Source organism: Octopus bimaculoides, chromosome 1 (assembly GCF_046866305.1).
Source record: "Octopus bimaculoides isolate indiv1 chromosome 1, ASM4686630v1, whole genome shotgun sequence".
NCBI classification, from domain to species: Eukaryota; Metazoa; Mollusca; class Cephalopoda; order Octopoda; family Octopodidae; genus Octopus; species Octopus bimaculoides.
Genome location: NC_142928.1, coordinates 104,522,963 through 104,545,200, shown reverse-complemented (window position 1 = coordinate 104,545,200; position 22,238 = coordinate 104,522,963).

Genomic DNA, 22,238 nt, shown 5'->3' with positions numbered 1-22,238 from the left:
TATATATATATATACTCTCTCTCTCTCTCTCTCATACACACACACGCATACGAGTAAGTGGACAAACAATAGGAAAAGGCACCCAACACATTTAGTAGGAGACTTGTATTATTTAGAAATAATCAAGAGAAAGAATACGGTAAAATTGTCGCGGCGAGTGGAAAATCCAACATTTCGGGGTCGTCCACCCACACACACATGCAGTGCGTCACATAACGAGAGGGCATATTGTAATTTACAGGATCGTCTATATTCGCCCATCTTTAAAAGTATTTTTTCCTGTTACTTGTGTTTAAAAAGTGCCTCTTCATTATAGGAAACTCTGTTTATACGCGCGTGTGCGCGCACGTGCATGCGTCCATGTGTGTGTGTTTGTGTGTGTGAGTGCGTGTATTTACTTGAATATCAGTTTGAAATTATAGTATGAAACTAATGTCATATTTACTAAATTTAAACGCACGCTACCGGATTCCTCATACCTCCCTTCTATTAAGTACCCATTGAGCACTTTATAATGTTTTCACACGTAGAAGCATAAAACCCACACCTTCTTTACACACACGAGTGTGTGTGCGTGCATGAACACACAACTATACGCATGTATGTATGTGTGAGTGTGTATGTATATATGTATGTATGATCGTATTTGAGTGTGCGTAAAATGTATGTATGTATGTATGTATGTATGTATACGTACTTCCTTCTTTGCAGATAGAAACAGAAACCAGCCTATTGGCAAACGCAGAATTGACATTTGAATGCATTTATTGAAGCATTTATGAATGTAGAATATTCATGAAGACTTTTTCACTTCTCTGTGACATTTCTCTCTAATTTCTAGGAGTAAATTGGTAATCACCAAAAGTTTCGCTTGTAGGTTTACTATACTACATAGCTAAACTATTATTGCAAGCACGAAATTGCCCATATGAATCCCAATTGAGCAAATTCATGTTCAACGTCATTATGGCAACGGGCATCCTATCTGTTTTCTGTGTACTGAAAAGTCAAGATCACGTTATCTTAACGCAACGTTAAAAAGAAACGGTAGGGCGTGATTTAAAGATTTGGCTGCTATTTTTAGCAGATCAAGCAATTACTTAAAAGCTCCCTCGTTGACTCTTAACTCTTTGCTTGTCCAATGCATTTTTGTAAGTTTGTCCAAAACCTTCATGCTTCTTTTCAGACTTTTAGTTGGCCTTTGTTTCATACGTTCTGAATAATGTAAAGCTTCCTTTTGTAGCTGTATGATTAGAAGCTTGCTTCCCAACCACATGATTCCGGGTTTTGCTGTAGCCTCGGACCGACCAAAGCCTTGCGAGTAGATTTGGTAGACCGTCTGGCCGTATAGCCTTTTCTGTTTGTTTTCCTGTCTTGTTTTTTGTCCGCCACTACATTCCTCCATGGCAAGGTTTAATTTGTGTATACAAATTTAATTTGCGGTCCATGGGAAGAGCCGTTTTAGCGATGCGTCCTGCCCAGCTCTTCGAAACGCCGGTGTTAAAACGGGGGTAACTGATGACAAAGAATGTTCTCTATGTGGCTTGTGTGTTTTCTTGTCTACGTTTTGTTTGCAATGTCCTGTACCCAGATATGCACCTATACATACAGGTGGATGTCGGTATGCACATACCTGTACGTATATATGCATATACTCATTTACTATTTGTTTATATATGTATGTATGTATGTATGTATGTATGTATGTATGTATGTGTTGTGTGTGTGTGTGTGTGTCTTTGTACCTGAGCTTGTCCCTCCCCCACTGTTTGATAACCGGTGCTGGCATGTTTATGTCCCCGTAACCAAGTGGTTCGGCAAAAGAGACTGATAGAATAAGTACCAGGCTTTACTAAAATTTCTTCAAAGTGGTGCCCCAGCATGGCCGCAGTCTAATGACTGAAACGAGTAAAAGATAGAAGATTAATCCCATGATACTCAGGTAGTTGTTAAAGAAAATTAGGAATGTATATGGTAAATGATGAGTTCTCCAAGATACGTTTTAGATTGCTCTTAACATTTGGGGTGTAAGTTCCATCTAGCTTGGATTCCAATTTTGGGCAAGCGTCCGGACTGTTGCTCCATATAAAAGGGCTGACTCTACTGTTGCACGGAAAAAAATTCCTTTTAAAGTTGTCTGACAGAGTTGATTTTCAGACAGCATCCAATTTGTTTAGGGCCGACCATGCTTTGACTGTCCGAGTTTTTACATCCTTTTCAGCTGTGTAGAAAACTGTCTGTTTCCATTATCAGAAGGAAAAAGCGCTTGTATTTTGCGAGACTTAGTTGGCGAACAAAACAAGAGCTGGCAAGTGATCTACTGCTACGGATGCCAAAGCATGGCCGTACGCGAGCAGGATGTCCGAACACAACGTATGTAGGCCAATTCACCAGAGACACTGGATGCATCCCCGAAGACCTCCCTCAACTAATGCAGGGCCAAGATGGATGGTGGGTGCGGGTTAAAAATGTCCCCGCAACCTCGACCAGATGGTGATGATCATCATATATGATGCATGGACGCCAGCGAAATGTGTTCCGAGTATTACATGTAATGAATTAAAAGCAATGAGTTAAAAGTGAAATACTTGTGGTTATGATGATGACGACGACGATGATGATGATGATGATGATGATGGCGGCGACGTTGGTGGTGTTGGTCGTTGAAGTATCGTTGTCCATATTTTGTTTTGGAGTAATGGATAGCAAAAAATGCATTTAATTTGGTGTAGAGCACTAAATTAAATGCATTTTTGTATATTTAGATTCTAGTTCAAAATCATGTCCGAGATGACATTTTAAGAAAGGAAGAGAAGGCAATGAAATAATTAAACTAACCAAGTGTAACTACAGAGTGGGGTTGACTGATCAACTCAATCGATCCCTGAAACATGTGCCATTGTGCCAATGTTAGAAACCCTTACTCACACCAGTCTTTAGCAATAAACCTCTTTTTATTCCTATTTTACTCGGATGGACCCTCATAACCATTCGAAATTTTAAAAAAACTCATATTTTTATAATGAAATATTAGGAATTGTATTGTGTATTGTAGAATTATAATCAATTTATTGCAAATAAATTTTAACGACGAAACCTTATATGGACCCCCACCGGGGGCCATATAAGAGAACTATTGGTCTAAGGAATACCATAATCAAGGCAGTCATTCTTTCAAAATAAACAAACAAATAAACTAATTAAAATGAAATGCCATTTATGTTGTTATATTATTTTGTTTGATTTACTTTTATTTATCGTTATACACTCCCAACCCAACTCTGTCACTGATCGTCGTCTGAGTTTTAATCTTCATTTTATTTTCAGCTATGAAATTGGTAGTCACAGGAAAATGTCAAAGTTGTTCAGACAGAATATATATGTGAGTATATATATATATATATATATATATATATATATATATATAAATATGTATATATATATATAAATATGTATATATATAACAAGTTTTTTAAAATCTAATAATTATAATTTGTTTATTTATTTTTGTTAATAGTGTGCTATTTAAAAAATAGTTTTAGATATTTACTTTAAATATTTACTCGTTTACAAATAGATAAAAGAATTATCTCGTTCAATTCTGTTTTATGTGTTACTGTAAGAGAAGTAGATAAGCGATTGAGGGAGAGGGGGAGAGAGAAGAGAGAGAGAGGGGAGAAAGAGAGTGGTGCAATATATATTCGAGTGATTGCAGGCCACAATTATAGCGCACTGAATAGGTGAACATCTCATTACACGTAGCAGAGAATATATGCCTTTCAGTTGGATTTGGACCAACTTTGCTTAGTTGAGTATTTTCAAGTTATCAGAATTGAAGTTCATTAACTTCTGTTATCCTATTGATGGCTACACCAGGCTGCTGAAGTATATATGTCTTCTCACGGACCCTGAATTAACGGTTACGAACTCCAGATGAGTAAGTCGACAGTTTCGAACTCCTCTGTCGATGATGCTCTATGTGATGCTAGAGAAGTCGTTACCTTAATCTCAGTGTCTCCAAATGAAGCAGTTCAAAGAAGTGGATATTTTCATGTCTTCACATCCGAAGGATTGCATGTGCAGCGTAGACCTTTCCTTGAAAACATGGTTATCATGTCTTGTGATGCCATCGAATGGTGTGTGGTGGCTCTATAGACTACAGCCTTTGAGAAGCAGGATCTTCCTACTGAACAGTTGGTAAGATTCCGGCAGTTATAGCCTAGAGTGAAGACTGAACACTAATTTACTTCTTTTGTAGTGAGCAAATGAGAGAAGCGATATTATCTGAACGCAAATAGATAACTTTGACGTTGAGGGTAATTAAAGAGTTTACGGCACCTATAAGTTCTTAAGAAATGCTGTCTAACTAGCGTCCATGGTTTCTGTTTGTAACAAAAATAAAAATTATATATATACACACACACACACACACACATACATACATATATATATATATATATATATATATATATATATATATATATATATATATACACACACATGGGGAGAGAGAGAGAGAGAGAGAGAGAGAGAGAGAATCTGAAACTCATGAGAAGAAGGCAGAAATTTTATTTAAAACTGGAATCTTAGTTCAAATATCTGCAACTGAGAGGAATCCTGTAAAGGCATTGAAGGACCAGGTGGCGGTCCTAAACTGGCTGACGGATAAAGTTCTAATCAGAACAAGTGTAATGCATCCGATGTGCTTCTGCACAGTATCCACTTATCTGTATTCTTTCCTAAGTCTACGTTGGCTCGTTGATATGTTCGAATACGCTTTCTCAATGATGCCATGCAATGGGATTGATCCCAGAACTATATGCTTGCGAAGCGAAAGTTGTAAACGATACAGCTACGCTTGTGCTCACTCAGAAACATCCACTATAAAACAAGGTAACGAAAAACGAAATATCCACACACGCAGACAAGAACACATTCACACACAACACACATGTTGTCGAATAAATAGAGAAAAAAATTAATCAAGAAGGAAATGTAGAAGCAAAATAGATAACGGATATCTTAAGAAGAGATAATTTCAAGGTTATTTAAGCGTTTAAACAGGATAATGGTACAGTGTTAGAAAATATTAGGTCAGGTTACTTATCAATGAATAAAGTTAATCATTTGGTTCGCTTTTTACGCTTAGTACGCCAGTATGATTGTTTTTGTTTAAGAGGATGATATAGTGTGATGTGTGAGGTCTTTGGCCACGGCAAAGATTACGACCTACTCACTTATCATTCACTCTCTTCCTTTTTCTCTTTCACTTTCTCCCCTTACATCTTGTTTTTCCCTCTCCCGCTTCTTCTCTCTACTCTCTTCCCTACCTTTTATTACTCATACGCACACTTGTGTGAGTTAGATTCACACGCATACGTTCCTCGCAAGAGTATGATTTATATATTTTCATTTCTTTATTTGTTTATATGCGAAACAATTTCTTTGTTGCAACTTTTAGCTAATTAACTAATATTTTGAAATAGTAAGGATTCCTGACTTTGCAGTTTCCGTAGCGTCGAGCGGATGAGAGTTACATCTCTTCTTGGTTAGAAGAACGGCCTTTGCAAATAGCTTCTCTCGCAGGAGGAACGGAACTTACTGCTGAAAGCCAACGATTCTATCCCCTGAGCGCCTCTACGTAGTCGCTCGACTTGCAAGAAAAATAGTTAAATCTTCTCTAAGTCAATGAAGTGTCTTAAAAATGGACAGGCTGGATAATTGTGGTCTTGGTTTCCCTGCACATGGGAAACGACAGGATAGTTACGGCTAGAATGATTTTGATCGTAATGCATGAGTTAGTACTACACAACAGTAGCAACTTAGAAATAAGTGGACTCGACCAATGCCTGTTAAGTGTGTTAATAGACACACCATATGCAAGAAACGTGATATAGGATAGTGATCTCTCTATTGGAGAGTTCTTAGCTGTCCTCTTGATTTAATTATCTGACATCTCACATTATCCGTTGGGAAATGTTTGCATTAGCATCTGTCTGATATACGAATCCGGCTCCTAAACACCCACCTACTGGATTACAGACCGCAGACGAGCTTTCTCTAGACTTCTCCTTTCAGTTAGTTCTGATATCTTCTTCAGTGTCTTGACGTCTGGAGGTCCTTGTGTGCCTTCTTTTTCTTGAGAGATTTTTAAGTTAGACCTTGCAAGATGAAGCGGGAATCAGGCTTGAGGAATATAGAAAATCCGACTTCAGCCACGACCTTATGATTTTATCTTCTACACTCCTCTATTCCAGTTGTTGTTGTTTAGTCCTTGGTCAACCTTGACTGGGTAGAATTATGACATTCCATACTGACCATCTCGTCTTTTGTCTATGTACAAGAAATGTAAGGACCTCATTATCTCACGCATTCTTATGCATATGGGATGCGTGATTTGAGGGAGATTTAGTTGTTTTTTCTTGTATGTCGAGTACATGAGCCTCCCTCATCGGCTCCTTTATGCCGGTTTCAGTCACAGGTGATGGTTGATGATAGTATTGTGTTACTGGGTCTGTAATACTTTTTGTCAGTAAATGGTGATGAAGTTTTGCACTCTGTTCCTTGCTAACACTGTTGATTTCCATGTTTTAGCTTAATGTAACACACAATTACATATTGGGTGGGTGGAAGCGTAGTCGATTAACATAAATGTATACCCTCTAGCGATGAATGGCGGAATCGATCATGGCGCAATTTGAACACAGAATGCAAAGCGATAAAACTAATGACTAAGACCTCATGTTCGCCGCTGCGTCAGCTCTCTCCCACTCCATCGCATTGAAATAAGAAATTAAAAAAGAAATATAAATTATTTTTTACAACAAAAATAGCGGCAATGGCAATTTTAAGGAAAGGAGCAGTCGATTACAAGAACCTCAGCAGTCATTTGGTATTGACGCTGGAAGAATAAAGGAAGAAGAAATTCAATATCAGCAGGATTTCAACTAAAAACTGTAAATCTTTGTCCGACTGTCTAATAATTCTGTCAATCCGCTTTCCTCAGTTATTTTAATTATCTTACACTGTTGTTTAACTCCAGGTCAGCTTTATCAGGTTTCTATAATGCTTTGATATAAAGGCAGAACAATTATCACAGGCATTTCAACCAGTATAGTGTACTTTTAAGGTTTGACTGATATTTCTAGCAAGTAGAGAGACCACGTAGAGGACCCCTCGTTAGAATCTGGCATAAAACACCAGTAAAACTGAAGCTGGAATCTTGCAACTGATTAAGTCTTTCTGGCCGACCGTTGAAAGTTTGTATCCCAAAGTGGCAAACTGTCAGCATCAAATTGACTTCCTTGAGAGCCTTCTGGTTCACTGCGCTCTGGGTTCAAATCTGTCGAGGTCAGCTATACCTTCATCTTTTCAGAGTTCGCTCTCTCTCTCTCTCAAAGTCTGTAATGTTGAAGAGATTAATCCTTTCACACTTCTATGATTCTGTGGATCCTGAAAGATCTTGTGTTGTACTATTCCCATTGCGATTAGATACCCACAGCAAACAGCTGGATCACTACACAATTGGTGAATAATGCTACTGTGGTATTATGGGCTGAGACAGAAGGCTGAAATGACATGAGAGAGAGAGAAAGACCTTGTGCGTTGAGCAGAAAGTGCGACAAAGTACGTTTTGGCTGTTGATAAACGTGTAGTAACGCCGTGCGCATGCGTAGTCTCACGCATGCGTGGAATTAAACAAGCAAGCGTTCCCGCTCAATTCATTCTCTTTCTTGCTGGCCAGCAATAGAGCATGGACGTGTCAAGCAGTGTCGCCAACACCCAACTCTGGAGACAGTCTCTTTACGTGTTTAGCTGTCACTCTCCATCTTTCGGACTTACACTCGACAGCTCGCTTACACCTACATAACAACGTCCCAACAACTATACTCACACACACAGAAGCTGTAACAACAAGAACTAAAGATGTATATATTTACCACCTGAATAAAATGTTGTTTAAGTTGATAGTCCGGAGTTCAGCGTTTCGTTTATATTCATAATTTTATATAGGAAAGTCAGGTATACATCTAATGATGTATAACCAACTTTCCTATAAACGAAAAGAGACATGTTTTGTTTCCGGTGGTTTTTGGATGCCGATTGACACTGCTTGGCATATATTATGCCTTTAGAAACTGTCGACTTACTTACTCGGAGTTCGTAACCGTTAATTCGGTGTCCGTGAGAAGACGTTTACACTTCAGCATCCCGGTGTAGCCATCAATAGGAGAACAGAAGTTAATGAACTTCAATCCTGATAACTTGAAAATATTCCACTAAGCAAAATCGGTCCATATACAGTTGAAAGGTATATATTCCCTGCTACATGTAGTGAAAGGCATATATTCTCTGCTACATATAATAATCGACACTGCTTGCTTGAGTTAGAACAGATGTTCTAGAGCGCTTCTTCGTAAGCGCTCTAACGAAATCTGGAATAGGAAGTCATTAACCGACGTAAGGCCAGATTAGTTTGTTGTCCGTTTTTTCCACTACAGTTACATTGACACAAACTGCAGAGTTTAAAACGAATGAGATCCAACAAGCAGTAGAGTTTCTCACATTTGTACACGGCCACACATTTAGCCTTTCTACTATATAGGCAGGGCCTGAAATTTAGTGGGAGGGAGCTAGTCGATTACATCAACCCCAGTGCTCAACTGGTACGTATTTCATAGATTCTGAAAGGTCGAAAGGCAAAATCAACTTCGGTGAAGTTTGGACTCAAAACGTAAAACCAAAAGAAATACCGCCAAGTGTTTTGTCCGAGTGCAAACGTTTGTGCCAGCTCGCCGTTTACACAAGGCCATACATTGCACAGTATAGTAGATTAGATCAAATCAATCCTTGTTCATATGAGTCGTTCTTATTTTATTAATCTTGGCAGACTGAAAAGAAAAGTCGATTCCAATTCAGTTTGGACTCGGAAAGTAGAGAGAAATATATAAAAAAACAAAAAAAAAACTCGCCACCTCCGCACTTTAAACTAAACGAATATTAGTTTCAAATTTTGGCACAAGGCCAGCAATTTCGGGGGAGAGGCTAAGTCGATTTGATTGACCACAGTGCTTAACTGGTACTTATTTTATCGATTCCGAAGGATGAAAGGCAAAGTCAACCTCGGCAGAATTTGAACACAGAGAGTAAAGACTGACGAAATGCCACTAAGCATTTTTCATGGTGTGCTAACGATTCTGACAGCTCGCCACCTAAACTAAATGAATATTAAATCCTTACGTTAAGTATGTTTTATCAAGGCCAAGATTTCTAAGATAAAAGTATAGTAGTTTAAATCGATTCTACTGTATATGCAGGCAAGCTGCTTGTTCACCAGCGCTGGGAAAACATTCATAGAATTGATTTGCTTCTTGCTGCCCTGAAAATGGCAAATGAACGGACAGCTAGAAAAAGTTGCATCGATACAAGTGGTTTGTCAAATTTGATATTCTTGGAGTATCGGCAGAGTGAAAAGTCGGCTTTCAGTAAATTAACATCCCAGTGCTGCAACACATAGTTATGGGTAGTACTGTATTTCACACATTTGAAACAGTCCAATGTATCTAAATAAGTAATAAATAAATAGATAACAAACGATGGCTGCTGAAATAGGTAATGTAGCTTAGAACAGACAATATAAGAAATAATACTTTATATGTTTGCTTCGTTACTAGTTGAGCAGAGTGGCGCAGCGGAAGCGTGCTGAACCCATAACCTAGAGGTCCGTAGATCGAAACTACGCTCTGCTAAAGAATAGATATTTTTGATTTGTCTACAAATATAACCAACAATACTTATATATACACAACATAATGCAATAGGAATTTCTCCAGGGGTCAAGCGGTCACCAACTGATCAGAGTACATCAAAATCCAAGTAGCTTCGTGGCTGAAAGCGCTTGGTTTAGTGATCAGGGTATTCAGCTCACGGTCGTGAGTTCGATTCTTAGCGGCGCATTGTGTCCTTGAGCAAGTCACTTTATTTCATTTTGCTCCAGTCCATTCATCTAGCGAAAATAAGTTGTACATTTAAAGAACCAGCGTTGTCACATTCTGTGTCACGCTGAATCTCCCTGAAAACTACGTTAAAGGTACACGTGTCTGCGGAGTACTCAGCCACTTGCTGGAACCGTCATCGTAACTAACGGAGATCCAGGCAATAGCGTAGTGGATAGAGACAACAGCAACAACAATAAGAAGACATTTCACTTTGTATGTGTATGTGTGACACTTCTTTGCTAGGGTTACGGTTGATTACATTGACATTAGTCAATATTTTTCGATGGCGGTCCTGGTTTTATTTGAACTCAGAAAGTAAAGCGTCGACATTAAAAATCTGAAAGGTATTGTTATTCTAGCGCTTTCCCGTGTTTGCAAGTCCACCGCTTCAGGAAAAAGATAAATATTGATTGTATATAATAGACCAATTGAGTGAGATAAAACAAAGTCATTAAAGAAGATTATAGTACTATTGTGTGATATAAAACAGTACCAGAGTTAGACGAAGTGAAATAGGATTGTTAGATGAGACAGAATAATTAATCTATTTGAACGAAATTAAATAACAGTATTGACAGTAATTCTTCTGAGTTTGCTAGATCAAGAGGAAGCCGAATGTTCGCGGCCCGGTTTCGATTTCCCTTCAAATAACTTCACTTTATCATTTTCACTCGATCATTAATGTCTGTCTCTGAGAAACTGTTTCACTCCTTTGACTAGACATAGTCATTTCATTAGCTAAAGATAGCAGCCGTATTTTCCTCAAATAAAATCCAAAAGTTTTAAGAACAGGAAGGATACATTAATTGACGGGATGGTCGCAGGTGGAATGATTGGGAATGACCTAGAATTAAGCAAAAATTTTACAAGTTAACGAGGCAGCTTCCACTTGGTTATTGACCTACTAGAAATGACAACTAAATTTCTTTCAAATTACACCATACCGTCTTAAAAAAGAAAGAACATGTTGGATAACGTAAGTTGGTGTACACAATGCCTTAAAAAATAGGTGAGCGATGATAATAGCTATAATCAGGACTAACCTAGGGTTAAAAAAAGAACAACAATGTGCAGAATTGGGAATCGAAAAGTGAAGAACATTTTAATACAAGATGTTGCTGTTGTTTAACCCCAGGCCGGTGTGGATTGATCAAAGGCATTCTTGCTGTGACCAAGCAGTCTTTTTCAAGTGCACTATCCAATGATTTCATTTCTAAGTTGGTATGGTGTGTGTAGTTCGGGGAAGATTTGGTTGCTATTTCTAGTAAGTCTAATAACTTCGTAGAAGCTCCATCGTTGGTTCGATTTTGAACATAAACAATAAGAAAAAAAATGAAAATTAATAAATATATTTGACTTTCTTTGTAAATTATTTCATTAAAACTACGATTTTATGGTGTGTATTTTTTTTTTCATATTTTGGCAACCAATGTAAGATTAAGTTATTATCATAAATCTAACAAGAATTACATATTTCAGCGGTTCTCAATCGGGGTCCATATGGCCCGAGGGATCCATATGGCCCGAGGGATCCATATGGCCCGAGGGATCCATATGGCCCGAGGGATCCATATGGCCCGAGGGATCCATATAATATTTTCAAGGATTCACACAAGCAAAATAGTAATTTGGAGATCTACAGCAGTATTTTAAGGGTCCATGGAAAGATGTTGGCTTAGATGAGTTCAATGCAAGAAACAACTTGGTTTCTTTCTTTAACATTATACACAGTTCAAACTACATAAGTGAATGTGTGAAAAACAAAATAGGTATTTCGAAAGAAGCATCTATGAAAACCAGTTATTAAACATTAAATGGCTATGGGGGCCCACCAGAATAAAATAGTAATCGAAGGGGTCCATAGGCAAAAATGGTTGAGAAATATTGTTCTGTTTGGTCGCCCGACTTGCTTGAAAGACAACTAAGTTGTCCTCATTTATATTACCGTTTTAAGAAAGAAAAGGTTATGGTAATCTTAACTACTCTATCTTTGATGCCAAAAGACCATATAGTAAGGGTGAGAATGCCTTTGATCATAAGTTTGTAGCATCAAATCTGTGCTTGGGCAGCATACATTGCTCTCGTTGCGAGCTGGCAGAATCGTTAGCACGCCGGGCGAAATGCTTAGCGGTATTTCGCCCGTCTTCACATTCTGAGTTCACATTCTGCCGAGGTCGACTTTGCCTTTCATCCTTTCGAGGTCGATAAAAAAAGTATCAGCTGAGTACTGGGCTCCCCTTGTGCCTATAGTAGAAAGGTTATTATGACTTTACGGAAATAATGTTTTCTGATTGAGGTACGAGGTCAGTAATTGTGAGGGAGAGAAGGTTACTTTATTTTAATGATCACAGAGTGATGACAGGCAAAGTTGACCTCTGAGAGTTTTTGAACCCAGAACATAAAAAGTTGGAAGAAGTGGCTCAAGGCATTTTGTCTGACGATCTAACGAATCAACCTTGCTGTACGAAAATAATATCCTGGGTTGAATAGCTTTAAGAGTCTTGCGGCACTACTGGTTTTAAATTTGGGTCCAAGGCAAGTTCGGGGGAGAGGGTTAGTCGTTTACATCGACTCCAGTGCTCAACTGGTACTGATTTCATCGACCCCGAAAGGATGAAAGGCAAAGTCAACCTGGGCGGAGTTTGAACTCAGAACGTAACGGCAGACGGAATGCCGCTAAGCATTTTCCCAGCATACCAACGATTCTGCCTGCTCGCTGCCTTAGCCTTGCGGCGCTATTACCTTTAAGAAAAGGTATAGCAATCGCAAACTCTTATCTCTGTCTCCTTGAATATGCAAGGAATCCTTTTGTCAAAAGAAACCTATACCAGAAAATTGATATAAATTATACATTTTTGTTTTCATTATTAAAAATATATTTCTGAGGGATATTAAAACAAACAAACAGACTAAATAAAAATAACTAATAAATATGAAGAATGCAATTATGAAATTGCTCTGGATTTGATATGCAGTGTGAGCAAAATTGTAGGGAACATGGTGGAACCGCAGTTTTATGGAGGGAAAGAAATAAAGAAATGGAGATTGAAAGAGAAGAACACAAAGACAGAAACAGAGATATAGAAGGGTGAAAGAGAGGGAAACCGATGGAGAGAGAGAAAGAGAGAGAGAGAGAGAGAGAGAGAAAGAGAGAGAGAGAGGAGGGGGAGTAGAAGGAAATGTAAAACAAACAGGAATTAAATATAGAAAGAAAAACTAATAAAAAGACTGTTGTATAACAAACGGAACCATTTTACAACCAAAATATAGAAACTTGACTCATTGCTGATCACATGGCGCCATATACATACATACATACATACATATGTATGTATATATGTATACATACATATATATATATATATATATATATATATATATATATATATATATGTAAGTATGTATGTATGTATGTGTGTATAAGACCAGTGTCAACAATGGGTGAATTAGAGGGGAGAGATCGTGGTCAATAGAGAATTGTCAAGGATTTATGAGAAATTGGTAACAGATAACTCTGAAGCAAAAAAATAACAGCAGCAACAACAACAAAACACTATCAATTTCGAATGGTTGGCGCACAAAATCTATTCAACCAAAAAACTAATGGGTGAATAATAACAATAACAACAACCAACAACAGCATGAAGGTGCAGTGTGCAAGACTTGCTGCCTGCCTGACTGCTTGCCTTACTTTACTCCCCGCTGTCTGTGTCTTTAGGCAGAATGAAAATATCTAAATTGCATTGTTTTCATTTTTAGCCGAAATTCATAAAATTCTTTATATATTAAAAAAAAAAAAGAGAGCGAAATAAAAAAAAGCAAAGAACAAAACAAAAAAGAAAATAATATAATATAAACGAAAATTAAACAAGCAACCGTGTTGTAGCCAAGCAAGCCAGTGAACTATATCATTTATATTCATGTATGTAAAGCCAATACTAATTTTTTTTTTGTCTTAGAGATAGATAGATAGCTATAGATAGATAGATAGATAGATGGATAGATAGATGAATAAATAGATAGGCAGATAAACAAGTGAGTGAGAGAGAGAGAGAGAGAGAAAGGGAGAGAAAAATGAAGGCTCTTTTGGGAATGATGAATCATATCGATACTTTCAAAAATAAAATAAAAAACAACGGCAGCAGCAGTAGCAGCAGCACCAGCAGTAGAAGTTTCATAAGCAACAAGGGCAAAAGAAAATATCGAGAATGCTATGATGAAGGAAATCTGATAGAAGGTGCCAACGGCAAAGACACAAAGTCTGACTGAGTCATTGGTTCAACGAAATGGTTTTATATTATGTCCAAATGACAAATTGGATTCGGGAGGAGCCAGTGAAATTAAAACCAGAGTTCCAGTTACATGACCTCTGATTTCATGCATATCATATGAATGTAACGTTTAATCGGTGAAATTGCTATCATTGTTTCCCTTTGCCAATAGTTTCTGGCAATCGGCATCATAACATCATATATTGCTGCTCTCATTTTTCTCCGACACAATTTGAAAGTAGCAGGCTTTGTGAATAGTTATACATGGTTTGCTTGCATCATAGTTCAATATATTATTTTACCGTTTAGCCAGGAGGGGAAGAAACGGTGCCCATCACGCTGCTGTACTGTACCTCTGAAATTGGTGGGAATGTAAAAGGGAGATAAGTATTCTGAAATCGTAGAGACCTGAACTGAATGCTTGCAACAAAATGAACTCTTGCTCGAAGCACCTAAGTGATTTTGCCAATCCATCGCTCATAACTGGTACTTTAGTTAACGACGCTGGAAAAATGAAAAAAATTGAACGCGGTGGAATTTAAAATTAAAACACTGAAAGTTAGGAATAAGTTCTACAAAGTATTTCGTTCTGACGCTTTAACGATTCTACCAATGCTAAGCTTACTGAGGTCCAATCGCTTTGTTTCATTCTAGTTGTGACTAATCTGGTCCAGTTGCACATTGTGACTGAACATATATTGGTCATGGCGGCAATGGTGGTGAAGATGCTGGTCAGTTCTCTCCAGAGCAATGGCAGTAAAAGTGATCAGGGACTTTTTCGTCGCCATTGCTTATAGTTTACTTTTTTGTTATTGACGTTGTTTTTGTTTTTTGTTCAGAATCTTTTCTTTCATCTTTCCATTATTTTCCCCAGGAATTTTTTACCAGCTTTATTTGTAAATTTTTAACCTTATTCTTGGTCTTTCAGACCGTTTTTTCTATAAACGTTTTTTTTCTTCTAAATCTGATGGTGATTCATTGAAAAGTTGGGGAGCAATGCTCAGTGCCACTGAGCTCCTCATTTGGCGCCCCCTATTGCTCCCTTTTTCTTCACCTCTAATACCAGATCCTTACACTTTACACCACAGGATGGTGCACTTCCGCCCATTTTGGAGACATCTGCTTAAAAATATCGTGTTGACTGCTATTCAGCTCTAAGATCACTGGCCTGCAATTCGCCCTCAACTTGGGATTTTGCAAAATGTTTTCAATGTTTCTAGTGATGAGATTACCATGTCACGAACATATGGTTGTGATGCATGTGTCTGATGTACCCTTATTAGACGGGTAGTCATGATAGGTATACTAGGCTTTGTATATTTGTACCCCAATATCACTTTGATGGCATGCACGACTCTCTCACTCACTAATAATAATAATAATAATAATAATAATAATAATAATAATAATAATAATGGTTTCAAATTTTGGCACAAAGCCAGCAATTTCGGAGGAGGAGGTACGTCGATTACATCGCCCCCACCCCAGTATTCAACGAATACTTATTTTATCGACCCCGAAAGGATGAATGGCAAAGTTGACTTCGGCGCAATTTCAACTTAGAACATAATGACGAAATGCCGCTAAACATTTTGCTCGGCGCGGTAACGATTCTGCCAGTTCACCGCCTCAATAACAACAACAACAACAACAACAACACCAACACCAAAAGCAATAGCAGCAACAACAACAGCAGCAGCAACAACATCAATAATTTCTTTTTTGACAACATAAGCAACTAATGATGAGCTATTACAAAGACAAATTACAAAAAGTAACAGGGTTTAAACAGAATCGATTATGAATAAAATGGAGAGGAAAATAATGGTATCAAAGAGGAATTAAACGAGGGACATCTATTGGAAGCAGTCACCAACGACCAATGAAGGAGTCCCACACATCCAAAATACTCCTACTGTCCAAAGCAAATAACCTTTCCCAACTGTGGTTACCGGCCTACGTGCTGGGAATATTCCCTCTGACATTCTCTGACATTCTATTTTCATCACTCTCACCAACCTTTCAGTAAATTTACAGGAGGGCAGCATCTACTTCCCTACCATTACCTTCATCTTCAAAAAGAACTTACAGAAGTTGATGAGAATTTGACCGAAGTGGAAAACTTTCCTCACTCCTTTCAGTGTTGTCTACCGCAGAATCTTTCACCATAGGCCCAAGACAAATGAAAACTTCCTACCCTTCTCGGCCTGAAAGAAGCTGATAGACAGATCCATCCAACACACGGCAACACATGTTTCGCATTAATCTACTCGTCAAAGTGAATGCACAAAGATTTCATCTTTCGTTGTGCATCTCTTGACTGAGACAGTTCCAACAGACGTAACTGACTTAGAGATTTTAGAGAACCGACTATGTTCTCGCTGGCACTATCAGACCAGAATTTTACTGGGTGTAGTTCACAGTTCTTAACTTCATCAACGCCCAATGTGATTTCGAAAACAGCGTCGCTCTTAGCTACCATTAAACCCTTGTAAAATTCAGCATTTGAAACCTCACAGCCACTTTTCCCGACTTGTAGAAAATTGTGAACTCTAGACAACATCTTATATACCACGACCAACTTACTGAAAACTCTGCGAAGGGATTGAAGGCAGCAGATGAAGCTTCTGATCAAAAGAACGCATGCATTCTATAAGAAGCGAAAGAGCAATTGCATTAATCTGGCCAACAAAAAAAAAAAACGAAGTAAAGAATGATGGTCAAACAGTAAATTATAACAGATGCGATATATGCGTTCGCCACTACTGTTTCTGGATGAAACTAACAATCCTATCCATAACTCCGTTCTAGTTTTTATCCACCTGAAGATCTGGTCTGAATGAGAGTAAATAGGTTTCTTTCTCCGTCAGCATTCACGTCACTATAGCACAGACAAATCCAAATGTACGAAATCTTTCTGTATACATTATGTGTGGTAGTTTAGACTACGATAAATTAAATAATCTTGAAACCAACAGATTGTCACTCGAAAGATTTGGTGATAATTCGCAATCATTAACCTAACTTTTTCTCTTCAACAATGTTAAATATTTTGTAAACCTATTAAATCTTAAATGTATAAGTTTTTAAACATTAGAAGTTTTAATGCGTTTTAAACATGAAAATATTTTAAAGCATTTAAATATAAATATAAAATTATATATGTTTTAAGCCATAAATACTTTTTAATGTTTGTATGTATAGTTTAGACACCAATATATTCAAATAACCAATATGTTTAATCTTATAATCATGTTTACTATATTGAACTAATTTATTACTTCAATGCTTTTGATTCTTATGGAATTAAACGTTCGTTTGTGTTTATCTAGATATTTAATTTTCACAAATATTATGTGTGATATTCTTAATTTTGAAAATTCAAGAAATTTCATACGTATCTCTTAATTTCATACCGATTTAGAACCAGCTCTGAGTTGTTCCTAACCTTGTGAAAGTGAAACCCTACACTGTAATACTGCTACTACATCTGAGACGAGGCAACTGCTACATACACTATCATCCTTGAATCCTTGACTAGACCTAAAAGAAGTTTATTCAGCTGTTTGGCAAACGTTTGCTGGCCGACATACTTCAACTACGACCTCACAAGAGCGCGTTTTCTTTTCTCAACATGTGTCATTAAAACTACTACTCTGTCCCTCTGGTCGCTGCTACTACTGCCGCTGCTTTTCTGCACTAGCTTTCTGCTTAATCTATTACGTTTTTATTGCAATCATCGATCCACAGTCGTTTAAGTTGAACTGCATAAACTTCACCGTTCATAGAGAACCTGAAATGATCATAAGTACTCTCCCTCCTCCTCTTGTAGAAATAACATTTCAAGTTCAAACCCTACCAGAATCTTTAAACGCTACCGTTCATCCATCTCTCAGTACAGATTAGCCTTCTGGAAAGCGCCACTTGCAAAATAAATTAGCCAGCGACTTGTAGAAATTGTGATTACATCTCGGTAGAAGCAAACTCATTTCTGTTCGTTGCAAAATAGCTTTAGATAACAGAACTTCCATTATCATCCTTTAAAATATAGTGTCTTTGTAGAATGTCTAAGGAACTGATATTATGAAATACGTTCATTATGAATTTTACATTTAAGTACGAGGCCAATTGTTGAAAAGGGAGACGTATAATAGATTGCATTGAGCCTCTGTGTATTACAGGTACTTACTCTAAATTAGTGGGTAGAATGAGAAGTGACATCAATCCTGGAGAGATTTCAAGAATGTAGAGAACCGAAACCAAATATTTAATGCATGCATTTCTCCGGGTATCTTAACTTTACCCTTTTATCTAGACGGGTTACTTTTTGAAAACTAATTGACTCTATTTAGTATTATTTACAAAATCATTAGAGTTTGGGACTAAATACTTTGCAGTACGGCTATTTACCTTTTGGGCTCAACTCGCACCGAGGTTAACTTTGCCGTTCATTCCTCCATTGTCGACTAGTAAAGTATAGGGTATAATTAACGGACTAACCTCTTCCTCCGTATCTGTGGTTTTGTACCTATGTTAGAAATTATAATTAAAATTTCACGGATGGGCGATTGACGGAATTATCGGAGCGTTGCAGTATTTCTAACTCGCTTCCTAACTTGGAAACAATTATTTTCGGTGGTGGATTGACTGAATTGTTAGACGTCGAATGCCTTGCGATATTTGTTCCAACTCTTTATGTTCTGAGCTCAAATCCTGCCGACGTTAGCTTTAGTTTTCATCGTTACGGGGTCGATAAATTAAAGTACCGATCAAGAACCAATATAATCGACTGCTTCCCTCCCTCAACTGTGTGGCTTTATGCTTGTGTTACAAATGAGAATAACAACCATTATCATTATAATTTGTTAAAGTGGAGAGCTAGCAGAATTGTTAACGCGTCGGACAAAATGCTTAGCGGCATTTGTTCAAGCTCTTTACGTTCTAAGTTTTGAAGTCGATGAAATAAAGTATCAGCCAAGTTCTTTAGTCGAGGTAATCAATTAATCATTGCCCCTAAAATTGCTGGCCTCGCACCAAACATTGAAAGCATTATAATTTGTTAATCTTTTTGAGACAAACGGTGGTTTGCTATGTGTAGCCAAACCACCGTTTCTTTTTTCCTGTTGAGATTGAAATTGATGGGTGCATGTAGAAAACAAAGGGTAGAGTGCTTAAAACTATTTTATTAATATGTAAAGCTATATATCTATACATATAAATTTGACATGGTTGATTCTTTCTTGTCTTGGGATTCATGGTCAAACGGCTGGGTAGAATTGCGCGAAAGATTACATAGATGTGTAGAATGATCCGGTGGTGTTGCTGGGCTTTGTATTTTTTCATAGCTCCTATGGTTACCGAGATAATCTACTATAATAATACTCTTATGTTTATGAAAGGAAGGGATGATAGATGAATAAGGAAGGAAGGAGTGATGTCATACTTGGTAGTGGGATGATGAAAATTGTACGCTGAAAAAATAAATCAGACAGCGTTTCAACTGTGTGAATACATGTGTGTGTATGTAAAAGGAGTGTATGTGAATGTGTGTGTGCGTACCTGTGTGTGTGTGTGTGTGTGCACGTGTGTGTGTACAGGTGTGCGCGCGCAATGGAAGTGGGATGGTTCGTCTTTGTTCGCTTAGTATTTGGGTTTATTTTTTGATTGGTTGAATCTTGGTTTCTTTCTTTTGTTGATCAGTTATTTCAAGCGTTTTGACAAAAAGTCATTCAAAAATTGTTTTTTAACGTAAGCGTGCCCAAACAAGTCGAATGCTTACACAGAGCAGGTTTTACAGCCACATCATCCGGGTGAAACCGGGCTTAGCTGCAAGTATTATATAATTTTATATTATATCTACTGAAAGACGATCCCTGATAGGCTATTATACTTCAAGACGTTTGTTTCATCGGGCCGATGGATCAGCCTCAAAGTCCTTTCAGCATGTATCACCTAGGCCGATAAATCGGCCCGGATGTCGCAAGAGGATTAAGACGGCGAGTTGGAACAATTGTAAGCGTGTCAGACAAAATGCATAGCGGCATTTCTTCCGGTTCTTTATGTTATGAGTTCAAATTCCGCCGAGGTCGGCTTTGCTTTTAATCCTTTCGGGGTCGATAAAATAAGTACTAGTTGAGCACTGGAGTCGATGTAATAGACCACCCTCGTCCCTTAAATTGCTGGTCCTTTGCCAAAATTTGAAACCATAATTTGTTGCTGTAGTTCCATCTGCGACCATCCGGGCAACCTTTCAGATATCGCTTATCTAAGAAGCGAGCTTCTCAAGATGCAGCCACTCCTGCGATGGTATTTATTAGGTTGTCACACATGAAATGTCGTATTTGAAAGGTAACAATAGAATGTCTCAGAAGTGTTAGAGAACTGTTTTATTTAATCAAAGTATGATCGATGTTCATTTATGACCTTTACCCAACGTTTCTCCAAGTAATATATGCTACCTTATGAAAAAAATTTCATCTTTTGCTGTGATGAACTGTCCGTATGCATCAATTACCTCTTCTCTGTTTAAGAATGTTTTATTGCGTATGAAATGCTCAAAATGCTTTAAAAAGTGATAATCAGTCGGAGAGATAGCAGGGGAATTGGGAAGATGTTTTAAAATCTCATAATTCAGGCTTTGCAACTTTTGGACCGTAGCTTGAGAAGTGTGTGCATTATCATAGAGAAAAATTGGGCCATCTCTGTTCATTAGTCTAGGTTGCTTCTTTTTCGAATTGTAATGCATACAATCAATTTCTTGGTAATAGGATGTTGCTGTTACCGTTTTTCCTCGTTGCAAAAATGAATAATTAATAACTCCCTTCGCAGACCACCATACAGTGACCACTAACTTTTTAGGGTGCAATGGTGGTTTGGGTAGTGTTTAGGTGACTCTCCTGCATCTAATCACTGCCCTGTCCTCTTGCTGTTGTCAAAGAGCATCCATTTTTTAATCACATGTAATTATTCGATGCAAAAATGGTTCTTTTTCCAGTCGAGAAAGCAATAAGGATCACACTTCGAGGCACCTACTTTTTTGAATCTCGTTCAGTTGATGTGAAACAAACCTACCCATTTTCTTGACTTTTCGAAATTTTTTAGGTGTCGAGAAACAGTTGTGCGAGATGTTTGGAGCTCTGATGAAAGTTTTCGGATCGTTGTTCTCAGATTTTGTTCAACCAAAGCATTTAATCCACCATGCCGAGTAACTGATTTTGGCATCCTCCTTGGTTTATTTTCAAGGCTATCATCTGAAATAGATTTTTAGAACCATCTCTGAACAGTTCTGATGTCAACAAAACCATTACCAAAGGCCCGCTTGATATTCCGTAGAGCTTCTGCGGCATAGTGACCCAGAAATGAGTTGCGATGTCATTTGTGCCGAGCTGTATCGGCTTTTGCCTTTCCTTTCGATAACATCGGTGGCGTGTGGAGGGGAGGCTGGTGTGCACGGGCGACTGCTGGTCTTCTATTAACAACTTTTCCCGGACTTGTGCCTTGGAGGGTAAAATACTAAGTGCAAACCCATGGTTATTCATGACCAAAGGGAATCTTTTTACATAACTACGATGCGTCTGGAATCACATAAGTTCGCTTCTTAACCACATAAGTATGGCTATGCAGTTGCGAAGCGAATGTAACCGTTCTATAACTGTTGTTGTGATTGCAGCGTGGAAGACCTCAGCTAGCCATTCAGAAACACGCAAAGGCCGTGAACTTCATTTAAACATTTGTCTAAGCATTCAATAGATCGTTCTCTTCCTTTACATTTGTAACTAGCTTGAAAGCCGCACTCCGTGCCAACTTTTAAGCTGGCTCCTGACAAACGCCAACCAAGACGACGTGAATCAGCCAAGCCTTACCTGCAAAAAATAGCAACCCAAAATCAGATCCTAATGCTGGATGTCCAAGAACCAAATGAAGGGCAGATTTTCAATCCCAGGATCATCCTGATTCCAGAAGAGTATAT